This window comes from Castor canadensis, chromosome 1 (assembly GCF_047511655.1).
Source record: "Castor canadensis chromosome 1, mCasCan1.hap1v2, whole genome shotgun sequence".
In the NCBI taxonomy this organism is placed as follows: Eukaryota; Metazoa; Chordata; class Mammalia; order Rodentia; family Castoridae; genus Castor; species Castor canadensis.
In genome coordinates, this window is record NC_133386.1 from 47,312,600 (window position 1) to 47,335,743 (window position 23,144).

A 23,144-nucleotide genomic window follows, 5' to 3' on the forward strand; every position below is an offset into this window, starting at 1 on the left:
GACAGAGGGAGCTATGTGGGCAAAGTATCCTTAAAGGATTCCTGACCTCTAGTGGTAGAAGAGGCACAGCTAAATTTCTGTGACCTCATGGGGAGGGACTGAGGTGTGCAGATAAAAGTCCTTCTCTCCTCCTTTTTTCTGGGCTCTCCTGCCTGTGTTTCCCACTGGCATATCCCAAGGAAGGGAGAAGGTAAAACAGCACATTGAATAAGTGGAGGAAATGAATGAGTCTGGAGGGCCAGTCAGCATCAAAGTAAAAACTTTATTGGACAAAGTTGAAAAGACAAGAACACTTTATTCAAGGTTGTGCAATGGCAAGAAAGGCCAGACCTCTGCTCCACAAAACAAAGGACAGTTGAGTCTTTTGTTGTTAATAAATAGACACATAATACTTGTATGTGTTTATGGAGTGCAATGTGGTGTTTGGACACATGTGTATATTATATAATGATCAAATCAGAGTAATGAACATATCCATCACCTCAAACAGTTATTTCTTTGTGGCAAGACCATTTGAAATCCCCACTTCTATTTTGAAATTTACATTGTTATTAACTATGGTGTGCCTACAAGTTGTAGGGATTTTAAAGATTAGGGTATGCTAGTGAAGAGGAAGATAGCCTTGAAACAGGATTGTAAAACATGGTAAACTGTCAATTAAAAGCTGTAACCTTGGAGGGAGCTGTGAGGAATTGCCCATTAGAGCCATGCAAAAGTTTGGAACCAAGATGAAAGGCACCATGCAGAGATAAGCACCCATTCCTGCCTTCCTTTGTCTCCACTTGTAAATAAACTTTCCAAAGCAGGCCTCCCCTGCTGTTCTTATCTAAACCTTAGGTCTCTAACCCACTACTAGCCTTACTATATGGGAGAGCACATTCCTTGTAACCTGATACCCTCCACTGCCTTTTAAATATCCTGTGTGTCCTTTGTTCGGGGCTCAGACACAGGTACACATCTGGGCGTGCTAGCGTAAAATTGAAATCTGAGTTCTCCACTCCTCCGAGTGTTGCTTGGTTTCTCCTCTGACTATATTGCCACAACAAATGGAGGCCCCAGCGAGATTCCAACCGACTGGCCCCTTGTGCCACCAGCTGGCAGCTGGGCTGCATTGGAGTAGGGAGGGACATGGGACTGAACGAGGTGGCATGCCACCCGATGGTATTCCGGGTCCTCCTTCGCCCGGGTGCCCCAACTCTCTGAGCAGTCTTGACCCAGTTTGAACTCCAAGTAGAAGTGGATCAACTCATCTGGCAGTCTCCTCCAGACTTGGTAAGCACCACCCCCGGGAAATCAGTCCTAAGTCAGGTCCCGTCCCACTGGACAGAAGGGGAGCTTGATCCACTCCAGGGAACCTCCGAGAGGAGTTCCACAGGTCAGGCACTTCTCCCAGAGAGGGGGAAGGAAGGTGTTATAACTTTGGTGTGAATGTGTGTGTGTGTGTGTGTGTGTGTGTGTGAATTTGTTTAAAGCATGGGCAAAATTTAATCTGCTCCTGGAATTCCAGCTCATTTTATGTGCACTTAAATTGACAGTTTTTCTGGCATGCTTAATTTATAAAACTTTTTGTGTGTGCATGTAAACATCTTAAAAATGGTTCTTAAATTGATACTATAAGATTAATATGATATTCAAGGAAAAAAACCAGGATATTTGTTTTAAAGATCTTTGTTATAAACTGCTTAGACTTTTACATTTAAATATGTAAACACCTTAAGGACGATTCTTATTATAGAGTAAACATAAAAGTTATTACTCTGTTCTACTGCTACCTTAAACAACAACAACAACAACAAAAAAAACAAGCTTTCAAACCTATTTCAGTCAGGCCTCACTAAGATGTAGACATTCAGGGGTTAACACTCTGGCTTAGCTAGGAAGGAAAAAAAACAGAGGCTACAGTCTGCAACAAAGTCTTGGAATTTAGGTAGTTGAAATGACCTTAGCCTGTTTCATTCTGTCATAAATAAAATCTGGGATTTAATTCTCTCTTATAATATATGGGTCTATTAATAAATGAGTTTTCTATAAATTGCTTTTATACAAAAAAATAATTTCAGGGTTGCTTTCTCTCTTGTTTTTTTTCATGCAAATATAAGGCTCTAAGTTAAAAGATTTTATGAGTTATTTTCAACAAGTAACAAAATATAGAAAAGGTATTAAGGATATGGTTTTTTCAAAATAAATAAAGTGTTAAAAAAATACTTTTAGATAAAAAAGAGGATAAAGACCAGCTCCTCAGAGGATACAAAATAAATTGTCACAAAGATACAGAGTAAATTGTCATAAAATGATACAGCTTATAGATGGTATATAACTGGTTAAAGTTAACTAAAATCCAGTTACATTAAAGGTTTTATAACTTCAAAGTTTAATGTACTGATGTTAAACTAAAATTTAATTCTCTAAGCTCATAACAACAAGGCTACCTTAAAAATATAATATTGGTCTAGATAACATTTACAAAAATTGTTTTATAATTGTTTTGTTTTGTCAAGATAACTCAAAAATTTTTGATACTCCAGGTTAATCCATAAATTTGTCAAGATAACAAGAGTTTATTAAAACACAGAGAGACAAGAGGCAGCTGAACACAGGGAGTACTGCTGCACTGATATGAGGGTTAAGACAGATTTACTTATGTAAAGCCAAAGTGCACCTTCCAGATAGGATAAAAATAAATAAATAAATAAAAACTCCAAAAGGAGCACTACACTGGAAGTCAAGATCTCCAGTTTTTATTAGACATAACAGAGTGGAGATGTTAGTCCTACTCCTTCCACATGGAAGGCAGAGGAAATTTTTCCCTGAGATGACCAGATTGGGGCTGTTATTTTAGAGGGGGTTCCATTGACTGCAGGTTGATGGGATTCTGCTATATGTCAAGAGCCATCTGTTAATGTCAACAATCTGGGATATGATTTCTTATCAACATCTGAGCCATGGTTCTTGGCCACTATGTTTCCTAACTTCACACTTAGTCCCCATAAGGCATAATACCTGTGTTCTCTGGTGATTTTTGTCAGGGTTTTAACTACTAAGGTAACTGAGTCATGTTCATTTAAGAGTTGGTTTATGTTGGGGTTAACAATGAGGACAGCCATGTTAGGACTAGACCCTCCCCCTTGCAGCTGGCTCACCTTTGTCATCCTGGATATATGCCAGGGACAGCTGGGCAGACAGTGACTTTCCTGGTATTTTTCCACTAGCCCCCTATGTCTAGCCCAAGCCTGTATATGGCAATGGGCTCTTGCTTTCTTGCTGGGGTCCCCCTCCACAAGGTTCCTGCCTAAATAATAAACCCTGCACCAGTGTTTCAGCTGTCTCTGTGCCTATTCCATGCCTCTTATTTTCTAACAGTTATGTAAAACTTTCTAGATGACCTCATGGTTAAACAACTGTTGTCTTGGATGATTCTAATACAGTTTGTACCCTAGGCTAGTTTGTGACTGGGCTGTTTGGGTTTGCTAAAACTGTTCTTTCCCCCTACAACTGATAAAAATCTAAAGTTTTACTTCAAGAGCAACAACTAAATTAATATGTGTATTAACCTCTATAGAGTTGTGATGCTGTTGCTGGTTCCTGTGTATTAAGTATATTTGTATTTTCAAGTATATCAAGTCTTCTACAATACAAAATTTAGATAAACATGGTAACAAAAAGCTAGTGGTACTGATGTACTGTTCTGTTGGTTGCTAAATTGTCCATCAAAATTTTAACCATGGTTCTTTTAAGTTTTTGTCATTTCAGTTCTGATCCTCCTGGGACATTTATAATCAAGTCCATAAAAATGACTAATGAGTGCCTATGTGTCAACCAAGCTAACTACTTAGACATCTGCTTTTGTTAGAATTTGTTTTGTATTGTCCTTGTCTAAAAGTGCACTGCCTAAGAGCCATTCCTTCTAAGCCTCTTTGTTGCTTAAATTTGGCCAAAAGGGTCTTGTTGGCACTGATTCCCACCTGATCTGCTCATTATTCCCTCCCAACGTGGGACTGAAACCAAACAAACAGAATCCAGGAAAAAGCAGCCAATCAAGAAAGATCTTCAGTCTGCAGCCATACCACCCTGAATGCACCCGATCTTGTCTGATCTTGGAAGCTAAACAGAGTCAGGCCTGGTTAGTACTTGGATGGAAGACAGATCTTCAGAAGAGACTGTTCGGAGACTAACAATTTGGAGACAAAGGGGGGAATGCCATCAAAGTTCCAATGGAGTCATTGGTGCCAGACCTCTCAAAGATAACCAAGGCCAAGAGGATTAAAGAAATGGTTCTTATGCATGTGTGGCTATCTGACATTAAAGCTTCTCCAGACACAAACTCACATTTTTAGACAGGGTGTTCTACTTAAATAGAGACAAAATAACTATTTTTACTGGACCTAAACATGTCCTTTAATACTTAAAGATGATGTTTTTAACTTTAAAAAAAGTTTTCTTGGACATATATACTGACAGTATATTGTTGCCAAGGTAATTCTACTCAGTTAAAAAAAATAAAAGGAGAGATATGATACATAAAAAAAAAATTAAAAAGAAACTACTCCAATCCAGTTGTACGGGTCCCCATCTAGTAATGTTGGCAGCTCTTAGGACTGTTGAAGTTACAGGAGTCACTCCTGGGACTCATCACTCCTGGATAAAAGGACAGCCGCCCCTGCAGAGCCCAACATCTGACAGGCTCTCCATGATTCAACTAATACCCCTCAGATTAAGGTTCCAGAGTACTTCACAACAGCATGCCATCACGGGAGAGATCTCCAGCCCTGCCCCAGCCACATCCCGGAAGCTGGTTGGTCAACGCACGGCAGAAGCCTGAGGATTCATTCACCAGGACACAGATGTATCCTCTTCTCTGTCACCCATACCTTATCCTGCTGATTAGCATTGTGCAATCTGTTTACACGAGGACTGGCTGTCACTGCTCCCCAAGATTGAAATGTAAGCCAGAGATTACTGCTGGCCTTCTGTTATCTCCTCATAGTAGGAAGCCTTACTGCTGTTTGGTGTGGTCTGTAGCCCAGACTCCAGTCTCAGGCATGAGGTCTCTGATGTGTTATTGCCTTCTGACACTGCTACATTTTGAGGTTGTCCAATTGGGAAGCTGGGATGACTGCTCAGCCTGCATAAGGATGCTTTCCTTCCAGGGAAAACTGAGGTATGCCTTCACCTTTTATCAGTATCTGTCACTCGTGTACAACATATCAATCTCTGAATGCACCAGGAGAGGGACGATTTACTATAAAAAAAGCTGATAGCCTAACTGGGTTGCAAAAACAAAGACATTATAGGGCATATGGGTTGCTGGGAGAGAGACAGGGACCCCTTAAAGTCATAAAACAGTGGAGGAAATAAACCTCCTTGGGTCACCCTACCCTTCCACCCCACTCCAATATCAGTTTACTAAAGGGAGAGCCGCAGATCTAAAGAGGCCACCCAGAGGTGATTACCTAGGTGGACCTGGGCCAGTAAAAGACATTGATCTGCCACCACCATGACCCCCGTTAAGGCTTCCTTCTAGGACAGGAAACCTTAACTTGGAATCTCAGCTGTACAGCTACCGCCATTAGATGTACAGTTGACAGGCTATGGTGCACCAGCCTGGGATTCTTCCTTGTCTGAGGGACCTTGATTACCAGTACCTGCCAGCTGACTGGAAGGGCATTTGCACATTAACATTCCTCACCCCAGATAAACATAGTGCCTAACAATCAGACACCCCCACCTTTAATGGCTCATATGCGGTCGAAGAGAGCTATCCAATTTGTACCTTTATTAATCGGACTGGGGATAATGACTGGGAAAGGAACAGGCATACGAGGGACTGCCTCATCAGTCGCCTACTATAATCAATTATCTGTGGACCTAACAAATGACATAGAACAAGTGGCTAGGTCTATAGTGACCATGCAGGACCAGCTAAACTCTCTAGCATCAGTGGTCCTCCAAAACGAGAGTGGGTTGGATTTACTCACTGCCAAAAAGGAGGGCTTTGACTTTTCTTAAACACAGAGTGTTGCTTTATGTAAAGCAGATAGAAATAGGCAGAGATACAGCTGATTCCATTGTCTGGCCCACTCCTTATGCTTCTATTGACACTTGTGTTTGTATGTGCCTTCTTAATGCCATAACTAACTTCATTAGCTTGCAAATGGAGGTGATAAAGTTACAGCTCCTGGTAACACAATATAGGTCTTTGGGACAAAAAAAAACCTTATAAGATTTCTAAAGTCTAGTGTTGATGCTTGTCCACAAGTGGAAAAAGCATCAAAAGGGGGGAATGAAGAGGAAGATAGCCTTGAAACAGGGTTGTAAAACATGGTAAACTGTCAATTAAAAGCTGTAACCTTGGAGGGAGCTGTGAGGAATTGCCCATTAGAGCCATGCAAAAGTTTGGGACCAAGATGAAAGGCACCATGCAGAGATAAGCATCCATTCCTGCCTTCCTTTGTCTCCACTTGTAAATAAACTTTCCAAAGCAGGCCTCCCCTGCTGTTCTTATCTAAACCTTAGGTCTCTAACCCACTACTAGCCTTACTTTATGGGAGAGCACATTCCTTGTAACCTGTTACCCTGCACTGCCTTTTAAATATCCTGTGAGTCCTTTGTTTGGGGCTCGGACACAGGTACACGTCTGGGCGTGCTAGCGTAAAATTAAAATCTGAGTTCTCCACTCCTCCGAGTGTTGCTTGGTTTCTCCTCTGACTATATTGCCACAACACTAGCACTGGAGGACCTTAAGGGCAGGGAATAAGCTACCTGTGTTTGCTAATAAACTTCACCTACCTTTAAGACAAATTTTGCAACTTGGAGCAAGGGACATTGCTGATGGTATTCCTACCCATCCAAACCCCTGTGGGAAATGAGAGACTGAGAGGAGAGGGGGGACACTTTTCTTGATGATTATATTCCAAAGAGAAGGCTTCAGGGTCATTGAAAAAGACTTTTCTGGAGTGAAAATGGTAAGAAGCCTTTGGAAAGATTTACATCTCAAAGGGCAGAGAAAGAATTTACAGTTACATTCACTATTCCAAAATAAGTGCTCTGAGAAAAGAGAGGTCAAGAGGTAACAGGAAGAAGCCAACTGAAATTTAGTCAAGCCCAAGGAAGCCCTCATGATCACCAGGTAACATCATCATCGCATGTGTTAAAATAGACAAACTTTTTCCTTCTATAGTTGCTGCCCCATTTTCTGCTTATCTTCACAGCGAAACTTGTTGAAAGGGTTATTTATAGTCACTGTTTCTGTAATTAATTCTAGTCATTACTCTATTCAGTCTGATATTCTCCAAATTCAGTGGCCAGTTTCTCTGTCCTCATGTTTCTTGACTTCACAGCACTCAACAGAGTTAACTGCCCCTTTCTAGAAGCTCTTTCTTCCCTCACATTCTGTTTTTCTCTTTCACTTTACTGGATGCTCCTCTGATTCCTTGGCTGACATTCCTCCCTGATGACTGTGTTTAGAGTGCGTCAAGGCTTGGTCTTTAAGTTTTTTATTTTTTTCTTTCCTTTTCTTATTTAGTTTTTTGAATTATACATTCTTTCCAGGTAATATCATACTGACCTACAAATTTACCATCCTTGTGCTGATGACTTACTCCAATATTAACATCCTAATCTTCTATAATTCCAGAATCAGGTATCTAACTCTCTACTTTTGATTGGATGTCTAATAGGCAAAACAAGCTTGACTTTTGCCAAAGCAGAAACTCTTAATTTCCTCTCTTAACTCAATCTTGTCCCTCTCATTTTTCCATCTCAACAAATCGTAACATTCCCTACTGCTGTTTGTTTAGTTATGTTTTAAATGTATCCACCCCTTCCCCCAAAGGCTTATATATGTAAAAGATATAATTCCCAAGGTGGCAGTGTTGGGAGGTGAGAAATCTTTAAGATATGGGGACTAGTAGAAGGTCCTTAGATCTTTGGGCATGAGATAGTTCTGGTAGAATCCTTTTTGTTCTGGAGAGAGAGTTACTCTCTGCTTCCTGGCTCAAGATGTGAGTGCTTGCTCCAAATATGCTCCTGCTATTGATGACACAGCCAAGGGTGCCCTCACCATCGAGCCTGCAAGTATGCTATTTGGAGTTAAGTTTCCATAAATGTGAGTGAAATGAAACTGCTTTTTTCATAAGTAGCCTGTCTCAGGTATTTTGTTATGATCTAACTAGGTGTTTAAGTAAAAAAAAAAAAAAATCAATGAGGAGTCTATATTTACTTTTTTCGCCGACTTTCCATACTCAAATCTTTAACATGTAAAGTTGATTCTACCTGTAAAAATAAATCCATTCTACTTCCACCACTACATTATTACCCCATCCTGAAATACTCAATCTCTGATTGTGTTTCTTTTTCCTGATAGTTTATCCTCCTCAGAGTCAATACAGCGATCTTTTAAAAACATATATTAGATTATATAAATTACTTCTACTTAGAATAAACTCAAACTCCTCCTTTCCTGACAAAGCACCACAGGAACTGATCTCTGTCTTTCTTGATGTCATCCTTAACAACTCCTTTCCCACTGCTCTAGACTCTGGCCTGCTGTCTTCCTGAAATTTTCTTTCTCCTGATTTTGTTGTTTTTATTTTTAGCAATCTATCTATCTATCTATCTATCTATTATCTATCACCTATCTGTATCTTTAGATAGAACTTCCCTGACCTCAACCTAAGGTGGCCTCAATAACATTAGTCTGATTATTTATAGGACATTTACTAATTCCTTACATTTCATTGTTTATTTTAAATTGTCTGTCTCATCTGTGAGATTTGTGAAATCAAGCTCTTACCTTATCTTGTGCATTGGGAACATAATAGTTACTATATAAAAATGTTCATAGAACATTAATGTTCATAGAAGAGTGAAGGCTACATACTCAAGCAAACTGAATATTGTCTGTGTCAAGCTAAGACTACATTTATAAAATGCATTATTTTGTTATTTGACAGCAAACTAGTGTGTGTGATGATCATTGGATCAATTTGACTGGTCTTGGAAAGTCCATATAGTTAGTGAGACAATATTTTTGAGTGAGTCTTTTAGGGTGTTTTCAGAAAACATTAGCACTGGAATCAGTAGACTTAGTGAGGACCACCCTCATCAGTGTGAATGTCAGTTAGCTACACTGAGGGTCTGAATAGTCAAAAAGGCAAATTAAAGGCAAATTTACTCTTCCTGGAGCTGGGACATCCATCTTCTTCTGCTCTTGGACATTGGTGCACCTGATTCTTGGGCTGTTATACTTGGCTTGGGACTTACACCATTGACTTCTATGGGTCTCTAGCCTTCAGATAGAATTACATACTACTGACTTTCTTGGGTCTCCATCTTTCAGATAATAGATTGTGGGACTTCTTGGCATCCAAAATCATGTGAACCAATCTTTCATAATAATTCTTTCTCTCTCTCTCTCTCTAGTATCGATCATATTGGTTTTGTTTCTCTGGCAAACACTGACTAATACAGTGTATTTCAATTCAGTTAGAAAAGATAAAAATTAAATGATTAACTGACAAAAGGAACTGACAGATTGATAGATTGCTGCTTCATGTGACATATTTATAAGGTTTTGTAGTGAAAATATTTTTAATGATACATTACATAGATGTATGTATGTATTAGGGGTAGGCTATGTAACTTGCATGAATACCATGCTAATTCATTATATTTCAACACAGAAATAAACAAGTAATAAAACAAATGGGAAGCTTATATAATATTTTAAAATACTGATTTGTCTTCTCTTCTTGAGTTTTTTATCTATGATCTCTTAGTATCGATTGAGTTGTTTTTGTGTGCTCTCTTTAAGCTCATTGAACATTCTTATAATTCATCTGAGATCAGAAACTGGGAATTAATCCCCTTCACTTTCCACCAAATCCTCTATTAAGTTATTGTTAAGAGTTGTATTTTCCTGCCTAGTTTTTCTCCCCATATTTCTATTTTGTGCTTTGCTTGTGTTATTGATTAGTTAGTTGGGGACTTTAGTCACCTGTTATCTTTCCCTTGACTTAATTTCTATGCTTTGACTAGCTTAATTGTTAGCTAGGTTGTTGTAATATTTCTGTTCCCTGACCTGGAGTTATAAATTAGTAATAACAAACTCACAAATCCAATGCTAAACCAGTTATTTACATAATATATAAAAAACCTCCTTGACTATATTATCTATAAATAGTAGGTATTGGGGAGATAACAGTTATTTGGATAAAAATACTTAAGTAATTAAAAGGATGGTGCTAAGAGGGGGCAGGGAGAGGGAATGGGCAATGGGGAGAAGAGGTGTGAGGTGTGGGGCTATAGGGTAATAAGGCCCTAATGTGTATAAAGGTGTAGTTCAGTAGTTGTGGGAGAGGGTGCTATTGTCAGGTGTTTTGGTGGGATTGGAAGGATGGACGTAACTTGTAAAGTTGGTATAATAGACTATTCAGTGAGTGGAGAGTGTGGAGGAGGTAGAGACAATGGGGGAAAAGGAAAGGGGAGGAAAAGAAGGAAAGGAGAAGAAAGAAAGAAGAAAAGAGAAGAAAAAATTGGGGGGAGAGAAAGGAAAGCAGAACAAGAGAGGGATAAGAAATTGACATTTGGACAGAATGGAACAGGGATAAAGGTAACAATAAATTGAAAAAATGAAAAATGATAAAAAAATGAATAAAGATATTAAATAAAATATCAGTTCAATGAGTCTTTGGGGCTCTGATTTGAAATTCAGGTGCTGACACTTTTGATAGGGGCTTTCTCTGTGTCTCTGACCTTTCTTAAGGTTGTTATGTTGGGCTGTGTGCCAATGGATATTGCCCCTGCCTATTGGACAGCTTTTGGGAGGGTGGGGATGGGCTCAGGGTGTTTGAGCCCTTAGCTTTCCTCGTGCGATGGGCTGTCTGGTACAGGTGGGTTCTCCGAAGCTGTCCTGCGAAGAGTTGGTATGTGAGTAGTTGCCAGCCCCTTCTGCCCACAGGGCAAGGCTGGGAGCTAGAATTGAGCTTTTTGGTCCATCATTTTCTCTGGGAAGTCTGTCCGTTTCAGCTCACTACCACTTTCTCCAAGGTGGTCAAAAGTGTAAACCTGCTTTAAAAATAGAATATAAATTTATGATAAGCAACTTTTTAATTCTTGTTGCTTCTTCATTTCCTATCTTAATGCAAATAATAAAACCCTGAATAGTATAGTTTAGAATGCACACTTAATATCTAAAGCAAACAGAATGAGTGGTGAGCATGCAATGATCATTTCCTTCTGCAAATCAGTGACTTTAGGGAACATTTAATTTAAGAAAAGTATTATATGATAACAAATATAATATTACCATCTCAGATATTTAATAATTTAATTGTATCTTTCATCTGTTAATACCCCAAACAATATTTCAGGCAATCCAGACATTCTTTTGTTTAAAAGCGGTCATTTATCATGATCTTACCATATATAATCTGAGGTCATAGCAAAATTATATTACTAGACTAGATTAAGTTGCAGTCACCAGACCATCATTGGATTTTCAGAAATCACTCTTAAAGCTCTTCTCTTTCATCCCATCATTTTTCTTCTCTTGTCCCTATTTCCAGCAGCTGTGCTATTTACTTGGTTGTTATGTTTATATCAAAAGTTCAGTGATCCTGATTGGGCATTAGGAAATAAATCACAGCTGAGGTCCAGAAAGGCTACCTACAAAGTGCAAGTTACCATTTTACCTTTTTCACATAATAGTTTATTTTGTCACTGGCATTACTGCTTGAACAACAAGGCCAAAATAACTCCATTTGTTTTAGCCACTCTCTGACTGTTGCACTGTAGAGCAATTTTGCTTTGTTTCCTTCTAATGCTTTGGAAAATAAAGGTATTTAAGCATAGTTCTGTGTTTCTTATTGTTTCTAAAGGTCATCTGCTCTGACCAGAAAGGTTTCTAAGCAATGAGAAATTGATTTACCTCGAAAACAGAGAGCTTCATTTTTAACTCTTCCTAATGGCCTTCACAGGGGAATTAGAACATCCTCCTCAGAAAGGTTGACATACTCTGGCAAAGATGGGGGTCGGGCTGCACTATAAACATGTTAGTGTCTTGACTGTGAATTGCTTGCCACCTAGATGAATGCTTGTCACAGTCTCTAGGAGACACTTGTCACAGCCTCAAGAAGACCTGCTTATCATTCATGTGGTCACTTCCATTACCTCTGCTCAGACTGTGCTGACCTGCTATTAGTGACTCTAATTTAATTTCCCTCACCAGTGTCATGGGTTATTTCTTCCATTACTTGAGAGATTTAATTTACAGGGTAAACTCCATCACATGAGAGAAGAAATTTTTCATGACAGTAGGAACAAGCACCTTTTGAAGATTAAGATGATGTTGGCTATTTATCTTGGTCAACTCAGGAGCTGTCAGTTGAAACTTCATTGAATGGTAATATATTCACATATCAATGGTGTCTCTGACAGGCACTAAGCATTGTATGTTTTACGGATTTTATGGAGTCACTTTTGTTGCTGTTCATTTAGAAATCATAAGTAACAGGTAGAACATAATTTCTGGAAAGTGGAGGAAGAACAAAAGGATGTTATTTCCCTCCTCTTCTCCTATAGATTTAAGGATCATTCAAGGTTCTCTGTACACATGTGTGGAATTATCACCATGAATGTATGATAACTCAAAAATAAAATTAAAAATTAAAAAACCCGACTTGCCTAGATATAATTAAATTAGAATATTTCAAAAGAAAAATAGTGGGGAAAATGTCTTGTCTAAGAAGAGATATACTTAAAAGGTATTATTTTCCCATTCTTAGATTTGATTTAAAGAAATCAAAGCCTGATAAGGGGCTCCCTACAAGTAATAGGTGCAGGACAGGTGGCATTGTAGATATGGAAAAATTAAAGTGTATCCATCATTTTGCCCTTCATATTTTTATCATTAATTGCCAGAATAGTTAAATATTTTCATTTACTTTTTTTCCTGATTCCCCAGTTTCAGGACCTTGCCTAAATTATTTATTCATGTCTTTAGCTTCTTTGTTATAAATAAACTCTCTTTGGGATGAGCTCAGTCCATAAATGGCTGGTGCCTTTTGAACTTTATTAAAGAAAAAAGTCAAACAGAATTTCATGTTTCTGTGAGTCTAGAGGTTGAAGAAGAAAGAACATATATTCATTTAATTTTTCTCACACTAATTGTTGGCAGTCTTGTTCAGACCTCAAACCTGGGCTCATCCTTAATTGTCTTTTATTCACATACTAGATTTAATCCATTTAAAAATGAATAAACATAAATAAATCCTTCTGCTTTCAAAATTCATCTGGAATGTGATCATTTTTCCCAAACATGAATTTCTTTGAGGTCTGAGGTAGGCACTCTCAGAGAAAATAGTGTATATTGCATATTGTATATTGTGTAATAAAAGTACAATGCAAGAAGGGAGACAATAAGAGGGATGAAAATACTAAAGGTTTTTTTCTTTCTGTCCTCCCATTTTTCAATTCTAAAAGTGCCACACAGTCTTATTCTGACCAATGAGTTAAACAGGAAAACTGTTGAGGAAATTTCATCCTTAAATTCCAAGGATAAAGCTCTTTTCAAAAAAGTCTTCCTTCCTTTTTGGAACACTAATTGATATTTGGTGTCAGAAATGTCATATTATAACAAGAGGGGAAAGTATGTGTGATAAGCCAATATAAAACAGAAAAAGAGCTTGTGTTCTTGCTGACATTGAGGAATGGTTGAGTCCTTAACTTGCCTGTATCTGGAATTCTAGTTACATAAAAATTTAAAAGAAGCTATAGTTTATTTTAGTTTACTTTACCATCAGTAGCAAAAATATTCCAAGGAAATCTTGCCTTGAATTTCCTGTCATGCTCCCCCAGCCACCATCAATGATGAGTGATCCTATTCCATTTTTAGGGAGCTTTGGTGCACCTAATTTGCTTAAACCATGACTGGAAAATGTATTATGGGTTAGCATGTCTTGTCCCCTACTTGAATTAACTAGATGTTCTAGACTTAGTGCTTTTTTCTTTCCCTGTGTCATAAGAGATAGAGATTAGAAAATAAACACCTAAAGAATCTCTAAGGCTATAAAATTTGATTGTAAACTCAGTAAATGTGGTAACATATATAAAGAAAAAGCGTATCAATACAATTTACTTGTGTTGATTTACTAGGAGAGCTTTATCTGCCTAGGAAGCAAAGGTACAAGAGAGTTTTAGAATCAAACAGAGACTATGTCCTCAAGACCTTCCAGGGAAGAGAAATCAAACCAGTAGGTCTTTTACGTTCTGGAACATCAAGCATTCTTGGATTTTTAAATTTCCATTCATCCACAAACTCCCCAGTTCTCTTCAAAATAAAAGGATTTTCAAGCTACTTTGACAGAGCCAGTCACTTCATTAGCAGTCATTGAGTTTTTATGTTTATACCTATTTTACTTCTTGGTGGTTGAATTTGTTTTGAAGCATACTTTATAACTTCTCATATTTTTAAAACTTCTAATTTGAAAGAATTGGAGTTGATGTTTGACTTGATAGAGTGGACTCTATCTTGATAGAACTTTCTTTCACTCTGAAAATTAGACTTGAAGAATTGTTGACCTTCAAATATTTGAGAAATTGCTGAGTTTCTAAACAGTAGCAATTGTAAACAACATTAATACAACTATCAGTCAGTTCTGTACTTAAAAATAAGATTTGTAGAGACACAATGTTTAATATTGTTGCAATATAATTTTTGCTAATTTTCTATTAATGTGTATACAAGATATTGAAAATGAATAATTCATTTTGAGTTTGCTTGATTAATTCTTCTGTGTACTCCTTTGTCCTTGGAAGCCCAGAGGAGTAAAATATTACATCTGCTGTTGGGCCTGTCTATGAATGAATGGATCTAAACGCCTAGTTGGGCAGTGATTAATCAGATCTAGCCTGCCCTAGAACAGCTGTGTCCAGGCCATGTCCCCTTGGAGTTGGTCAGAAGCATAATTTACCTCTAAGGATGGCATATGTCTCAATTTATTTTACAATTTACCCCAGTGATTTTTTTTAAAAAGCTATCAAATACAGGTGACATTTTCTTAAAGAACTAGGCTTGTGGTCAAAGATCAAGGTTCTAGGTCTGTATTTCCCCACTGATTAACAGGTTGACCATTGGGAAATCATATGTTGGCCCCTTATTATACTCTGGGGTACAGTTTAACACTTTCTTCCTTAATTATCTTACCATGTTGTCAGGAGTGACAAATGAGATAGTATATTTAGAGAAACAGCTTTGAAATAGTTAAAAGGTCTTGCTTTTATAATAAATAAATTTTATTATTATCAGAATTATATAAGCACTGGGATGCAACTTTTACAGCATATGTTCATGTGCAAATTATAAAATTTTTGTTTTTCTATGTTTTAACTTAATTTTCCTGTGAATTCTCATTTTGTTTGAGCACTCGTTCTATTATCTTCTGAGGAAGTTTGAACATGTCAACATTTGTCTTTGTAATTTTGAATTTCATTCAGATAATTTGAATTTCTTTCTCTTTATCTTTTTCACCCAAAAGCATCTTTCTCAATCCCAGGAATCCTGCCATGAAAAACTGTTGTTGGTGTGGGTAGGACCAGGAGCCATCTGCTCTATAGGTATCCTTCGCCATCCTGGGGCATAAACTGGGTTGTACAATAATCTTAGCTGTTTTCTTTCCTACTCATTCTAGTTGTTTTCCAAGAAGCTGTGTACCCACAGCTAGTAATCATACTGACAATCTACATAAAGTTCTGTTGCAATGTTTTTCTTTTACCACCAATGAGGCTGTTACTATCACTAGTCTCAATGTGCCTCCCTTACCATTCTTAGTCATATAGGGGGGCAGGACTGCTCCCTAGATAACCCTCACTCTCTGTGCACTACCAGGGTTCTGTGGAGACTTGTTTTCCTGTCAGTGATCAAGATACAACGCAGAAATTTGGTATTCTGTACCCAGATTCCTCAAACTCGCCTAAATGTTCAGCTCTCCTTCCCACACCACCATCCTAGTTTGTCCTGGTGGACCTGTCTAGATGAGGGCTGTCCTTTGTCTTTTGGTATAACTCAATTTTTACCGTTTTCTGCCACTCGTGTATCTTGAAGAGATAGTTGGGATAAGGAGTGGCCATTGATTCTGCTAGAGCATATTCCATTCAAATCCAGCCTATATAAAGTCTAGACTGAGACATTTGTAACTGAACGGTCAAGATACTGTAATCTTCCTGTGTTAGCTTTTCTACCGTGATTACTCTATCAGACCTTGGTGGGTAGGAACTTGATGAAAATGAAAAAATTTAATGAGTAAAGTGAGCAAGGATGCAAATTTGCCATAATAGTAGATTATGGCAAAACATAATCTACCATATAAATTTAAGTCTGTTCAATTTCTTTCATATAAGAAACTTCATAGTATTGTTCAAAAAGATAATGGAGGATAAGAGGAAAGAGTGTAGGAGGGTGAATTTGGTGGACATATTATGTACACATGTATTCAAAGGGAAAAATGAGACCTATTGAAACTATTCCAAGAATGGGAGGAGGGGAGGGACAAAGGAGATTGAGGGAGGGAGTGAATTTAGCTAAGATATATTGTAAGCACTTTTGTGAATGTCACAATGTAGCCCTACTACAGCAATATGATAATAAAACTAAAATTAAAAAAAATTCTGAGAAAGATGGAAATTTGAAATATGAACAATGTCTATTTGGATTTCTAAAATACTTTAAAATATATTCCTGGAAGTAAAAATTATGCACATGACATCTATATAACAATTTATATTTTAAGCGTTTTATTTTTCTTATGTTCTTAGAAAACTGTTTGTCGAGTGATTATTATCTTTTGGGAAAGCATGACATCTTACAAAATTAAGTCTTATGTAGAGCAAGATAAAAGATACTTGCAAATTCTTATGAAGTTTACTGAAATGTTAAGGATTTTAATTAATGCCAAACACTTTCTTGCACACTAAGGATGCAAATAAGTATAAGTTAAAAAATTTTTAGAATGAGTAGGTTATGTTTTCACTTGGTACTATATTTGCATAAAGAAGAAATATTGAGGAATATTAAATAAAAAGGGAAATTGGTGGAAGAGATTCCTAGAAATATTATATATAAAAAATTTTAACTTAGTGCACTATTTTTATGGTTTGGTACTAACAAAAGATATATTTTGGTTATTGATTTTATATAGCAGTTCCCTTGTGAATAAAACAGTAATCCTGAGTCTCAAGGTTAATAGTCTATTCAGAGAAATTAAAGCTAAACAAAAAATCAACAAAAATCCCAGTCAAAAAAAAAAAAAAAAACCCCTGAAAGTACAATAAGCATAAGTACTATAATCAAATATGATTCAACAATATCAGAATTCTAATGAAGAATCACTGAAATACCAATTTCTTCATAAAATTGCAACATATCTTTATGAATTTTTAGACTCCATTCATGATATAAAAATATGTAACAATATCCTGATGCTTACAAAATTTAATTCACTAATACTTTGTCACTAATATCAAACAACCTTCCATCACCTAAGAGTTAATGGTTTGTAATGTGTTCATGAGACATGACTGGGATAAACTAATTCTTCTAAAACATTGAAATTTCAATTTACTATTTCCTAGAGGAGAAGTTCTATGGAAAAGCCATGCTGTACTTAAAATTATTGTGAGCAATTTAGTTGATAAAGCCAGTCTGTCTCTGTTTGCCTCTTTGAGTGATTAGTAAATTATTGAGTACAAAGCTCAGAGGCACCCAGCCCAGCCTAACTCAGAGAAACCTACCCAGTCTAGAAGGCATTTTGGCAAATAACTATTCATTAGTCTGGCCTAGCAATCATCTCATATCCTGTGTTTCTTAGTTTCCTCCTAGCATACCCACAAATGGCACTTTGCATAAATAATCATCTAGCAATACAACATAGCCTCTCTCCAGTTTCTCTGGTCAGTCTTCATTGAGATTCTTAAACCTCAAACTCCGCCCTCTCTGAAGAAGAAGTTACTACACCTCAGCATCAGCAGGAGTGGCAGCCTTGGTGTGAGTCTCTGGATGTTTGTCTTTAAGGCAGGATGAAAGGTGGAAGTAGTGAATAATACAACTCTGCTTTGCCAGTACTTCTTCCCAATATCTCAAACACCAAAAATTTAACTAAGATCTTCCTAGAATGAAGTTATTTTCTGTTAGTGATTATTTAATTGAGGCCTCAATTATCTACACAGGGCCTCTCTTCTTCCGGCATCAGTTTCCTACTGGAGTTCTTATTTCAAAAGAATGGTCAAAGCACCTGCCACATGAGGAATAACCTTAACTAATTGTCTTCTGTGACTGAAATAGTTATTGTTGCCATAAAACAAATGCATTCTTTAAAGAATAAGAAAATCAGGTCCAGAGGTCTAAAACAGTAAAAAGTTATTATTTTTAATAAACTATTTATTTTTAAATGGTCTCAGAGTTACAGAAAAGTGTAAAGATAGTGAGTTCTCATAAATCTCACACTCATTTCCTTTTCTAGTAATATCTTACATTATTATAGTACATTTGTCATAATGAGCCAATGTGGATACATTATTATTAAAGTTTATATATTTTCTTTGAATGTTTTTTAAAGTTTTTAAAAGTTTTTACTGGAAGTCCTTTTTTTCTGTTTCAGAATCTTACTGCATTAAATTTAGTTGTCGAATCTACTTAAGCTTCTCTTGACTTTCACATAAACAAGATGGCTTAGTATTCTCCCCAGTTTAAACTTTAAACAAGTTTTTGATCTCTCTTTTCTTTTTTAGAAAAATTCCCTTAGAATAGTTATAATTCTAATTTAATTTTCTGCCCCTTTGAAACATAAGTAAACATTCTTCCAGCCTGTTGCCAGTTTTATAACCCAGAAATGTCTTTCCCAAGGCCTAGGAACCATCTCTTTGAAATATAATCACTGAAGGAGATAGCTCCTATTCTCAGTGTCTGTGGAAGGGTAGGTCCTAACTTTGATGGGCTCCTGTTAGCAAACACAGAAAAACATGTGCAAACTTGGAGTATCTCTCTGTGCTTGATCAGCCTCTTCCCGATGCCTCCCAGTACTTTTTCAGCTAGCTCATCCCAGTGATTAAAAACTTGCTACCCTTTCATTTCAACAGAGTTGAGTTGTTTTTCTCTCTTACTGCAATAATCTTGAGCAGTCTTCTTTGACTGTTTAATTTTTTTCCAGTGCAATTTTTGTTTTGACAGCAATTTCTCAGATTTTCCTTTTATTTATCTTTTTTAATTTCTGAAGTTTTCTGGTCAGGCATTCTTTTAGAATGTCCTTTAACTGGGATTTGTTTGATGTTTTCTCATGATTAATGTTGTGAACTTTTGGGAAATGGCATAGACAAAAAGTGCCATTTTGTTCCAGATCATATCAAGAGTACTTTCATCAACACGACTTACCAGTTCACCTAGAAGAGGTCACTTTAAGCAAGAACCTCCCACACTTTATGCTGTGCTCCCTGTGTACACAACAAACTTGGGGAGAGTTATGTCTCTCCATTGTGAAGATGGAGCATACACATGTTCTGTGGAGTTCACCTGTATGGGAGGAATGCATTTATTCTCTTGTCCAATAATTAATTTAAATTGACCAATTATTTATTTCTGTCTATGTAGATGTTTGCATTTTTTATGGTCTGGGTTGTAATCCAATTCTATTTTTATCAATTTTGTTGCCTTAGCCACTGAGAATCATTTCAGTTGGCTCCTTTATTAGTTTGACATGCCTCTATCTTTGTTATTTATTTATTTTTGTGTACAAACTTTTTTTGGCAGTGAGATGTTCTCCAGGTTCATCTTGTATATTTTCTGCTTTAATCCTGAAGTCACCTATTTTCCCAAGAATTTGAATTTCTGATACCTTTAATTTCAAAATGCTATCAGAAATAAATATCTAGACATTAGGTTTGCCAGTTAATATTGAGATCACCTTGGATATAGGCCCTCTTAGCTCATGGAGTAATAAAATATGTAATAATGTGTGTATATACACACATATGTATATATGTGTATAAATATTTCTCTGTATAATCAACTATAAGATAATATAAAGCTATATTTAATTAGTTCACATTGATGTATTCCATTCTTATTTATTAACTAGTGGAGTATTCTAGCCTTGCTCCTTGATCACTTTTAACTCCCATTCCACACAGTGAGAATTCTGACTCATAAACTCTGCCTTCCATGTACTTGTTCTGTTCCAGAATACATGAATACCAGTGTCAGTATTGTTGACTTATATTCATATGAGGAATGACATCATCTGCTAAGTGCAGTGCTTATGACCAGTTTTTTAGCCTTTACTTTTACAGATCCCTTCATTCCTGCCTCCTTTTCAGTGAGGTTGTTTCATACATTTGTAATAGTTTGATTCTTTTCATCTTGTCCTGGAATTTCCTCAGCTTCCTAAATGATTTTTTTTGAATTTGCATTTCTTAAGTTTCACTCATTGTGACTACTGGTTTTAGATCTTTATTCCTTTCTAACTAGGTGTATAATACTATAAATTTTGATTTGAGCACTGCCTTTGTTATATGCCACGACTTTTGATAAATTGTGTCCTCATTTTCATTTAATTGAAGATATTTCTTGCTTTAAATTTAAATTCACCCATTTTCCCAGGGAATCCTGGTTCCTTTAATCTTTTTTTGTGGTACCTAGAGATACCTTCCTTGATCCATAAGTTATTTGAAAGTTTGTTGCTTAATTTCCTGATATTTGGAGATTACCTAGCCAAGTTTTTGTCATTGATTTCTAGTTTAATTCTAATTGATCTGAGAAAATGCTTTCTAATGATTTCTGTTCTTTTAAATTTATTAAGGTGTTCTCTGGCCTAGAATGTGATCTACTTTGATAAAAGTTCTCTGTGAGATTTAGAAGATGTGTATTCTGCAATTGTTGATGGAGTAGTTTATAAATGTCAATTAGTTCAAATTGATTGATAGTACTGTTCAGGTCAACTCTATCTTTACTGACTTTCTGCCATCTAGATATATCAATTACTAAAAGACAGAGGCTGAATTCTCTGACTCTAACTGTAAAGCTGTCTATTTCTCTGCTTACTTCTATGTTTTTGCCTCAGTTTTATGATGCTCTATTGCTAGGTGCATGAATGCTTAGGATCATCTCATCTTCTTGGAGACTTTACTCCTTTACCATTATCTAATGCTGTTCTTTATCTCTGACAATTTTTGTGGATCTGAAGTCTGCTTTTCTGAAATTAAAATAGTGACTCCAGCTTTCTTTTGATTAGGGTAAGTACAATCCTGTACTTTGTTATATTTATATTTTAAAATGTCTCTCTATATAGTGTCAATTTCTTGTAGACATTTTTTCTCAGTGTGTTTTTCATCTATCCTGACAATCTCTGCCTTTTAAATGTCTTATTTACATCATTCATATTTAAAGTGATTTACCTAGATAGTTGAAGTGTTTATAAAGTATTTATATTGCACGTCATTCTCCAAGCTTCTTGTATCTGTGGTTTGGTGTTTGAAATAATTTTGGAACTCTCTTGGTAATTACTGTTTTAAATAGTTCTTCTATGTTCTCTCTTTTTCATCTGGCATGCTAGTTGCACATAGATTATGACTTTTGAAGTTGTACCTCAGATTTTTTTCCTCTTTCTTTAATAAGTCTTTTCTTTGCATCTCAACTAAAGGAATTTCTATAGATATATTCTCAAATTGACTGACTTTTGCTGTGTTAAATCTACTGATGAGCCCACTAAAGGTATTTTTTTCATTTCCATTACAATGTCATTAATTTTGAGTCTTTATTATTATTTTCCTGAGCATTTCCATCTCTCTGCTTTGATCACATCCATATGTTTTTACATATTTTCTACTTGTTCATTAGAGTGTTATTTTAATCACAGTTACTTTAAATTCTCTAATAATTGTATTTATCATATCCAAGTTCTGATGATTTCTTGGTCTCTTCAGATTGTGGATTTTCTTCATTTTTGGGCATGCTTTGTAATCTTTTCATTGAAAGCTGGTGTGTTGTATTGTGCATAGGAACTTTTGTTAACAGTTCTTTAGTGTTAGGACTTATGTTAATCTGTTATGAGTTGGGTTACTTTTAATGTTTGTTGTACTTACCAAAGGATTCAGATGTCTTTAGTGTCTTTGTTTTTGTCTTCCTTCTTGACTTTGGCCTCCCCAAGGTATCCCTATTCAGAGTCTGGATCTTGTATCTCTTTCAGCTACATGCTTTTGTTACATTCTAGCCCGTTTTATGTGATGCAAGGTGAGGCCAGTGTGGAGAGGAGGTACTGTACAATCTTTTGATAAATCTAATTTTGTTTTTGGTGAGCCTGTGTCTTAGAGAATTTTGCCTTCATAGTTGAATCTTTAGAGTTTTCCTGCACCATCACTTATTCTTGAATAGGCCTGTTTGGAACAACATGAACTTTACTCCACTTTGAAAACTATGATTTGCAGGAAGTATTTCTTTCAAAAAGTAACTCAATTCTCACAGGGAAACAATGCACTAGATGCTCCTGCTTCTCACAAGGAAGGTTTTCTTTTGAAAGTTACATGGTTGCAAAATTTCCTTCTGGTTTCCTTGGGGGCCTTCACATGTTTCTCCCCATTATAGAGAGGAAAACTAAAGAAGACTGGAGTAGGGAGAATACTCTTCCCACAGCTGGCATAGTTCTTTAGTAAATTCTCTTTTGGAGAGTAGAGTTTTGTTAGGAAGAACATTCTGGATGTATTTTGTAAGGATTGCTATCTACCTTTGTAATGACTACTATTTAGTTCTTGGATCTTTTCTATAAGAACTTGGTGGGTTGTTTGTAGGTAAAACCAAACAAGTGCAGGAGGCCCCGCTCATACTGTGACATCAGAAAGTTCTTCTAATTCATTAAGTGCCTATCAGTTTGAAGCTGTAGCAGCTTTGGCTCTTTGCAATCAGATTACTAATGCAACTCTGTAGCTGTTTCTTTAGGTTCTGTGATAATCTCATTTTTTTCTGATGGATCAAAGAAAAGTCATTGATTTTCAGTTTTTCTGGCTTTTCCTTATAACAATGGGAGGATGATTTCCAAACTCTGTGCCTCAGAACTAAAACTGGAAGTCCAAAGATTATTTGTTTTATGTAAATGTCTTTACCAATA

The 23,144-nt window shown here is 36.5% G+C and overlaps 1 long non-coding RNA gene across 1 annotated transcript in view; it reads left to right on the forward strand.

The window, feature by feature from the left end:
• The first annotated feature begins 955 nt into the window (after positions 1-955).
• LOC141420726 (uncharacterized) overlaps positions 956-23,144 on the forward strand; it is a 37,152-nt gene continuing 14,963 nt past the window's right edge. Inside the window, exon 1 of the long non-coding RNA XR_012445281.1 lies at positions 956-1,272. This is a non-coding gene — a long non-coding RNA (uncharacterized lncRNA). The remainder of the gene's footprint in view (positions 1,273-23,144) is intronic.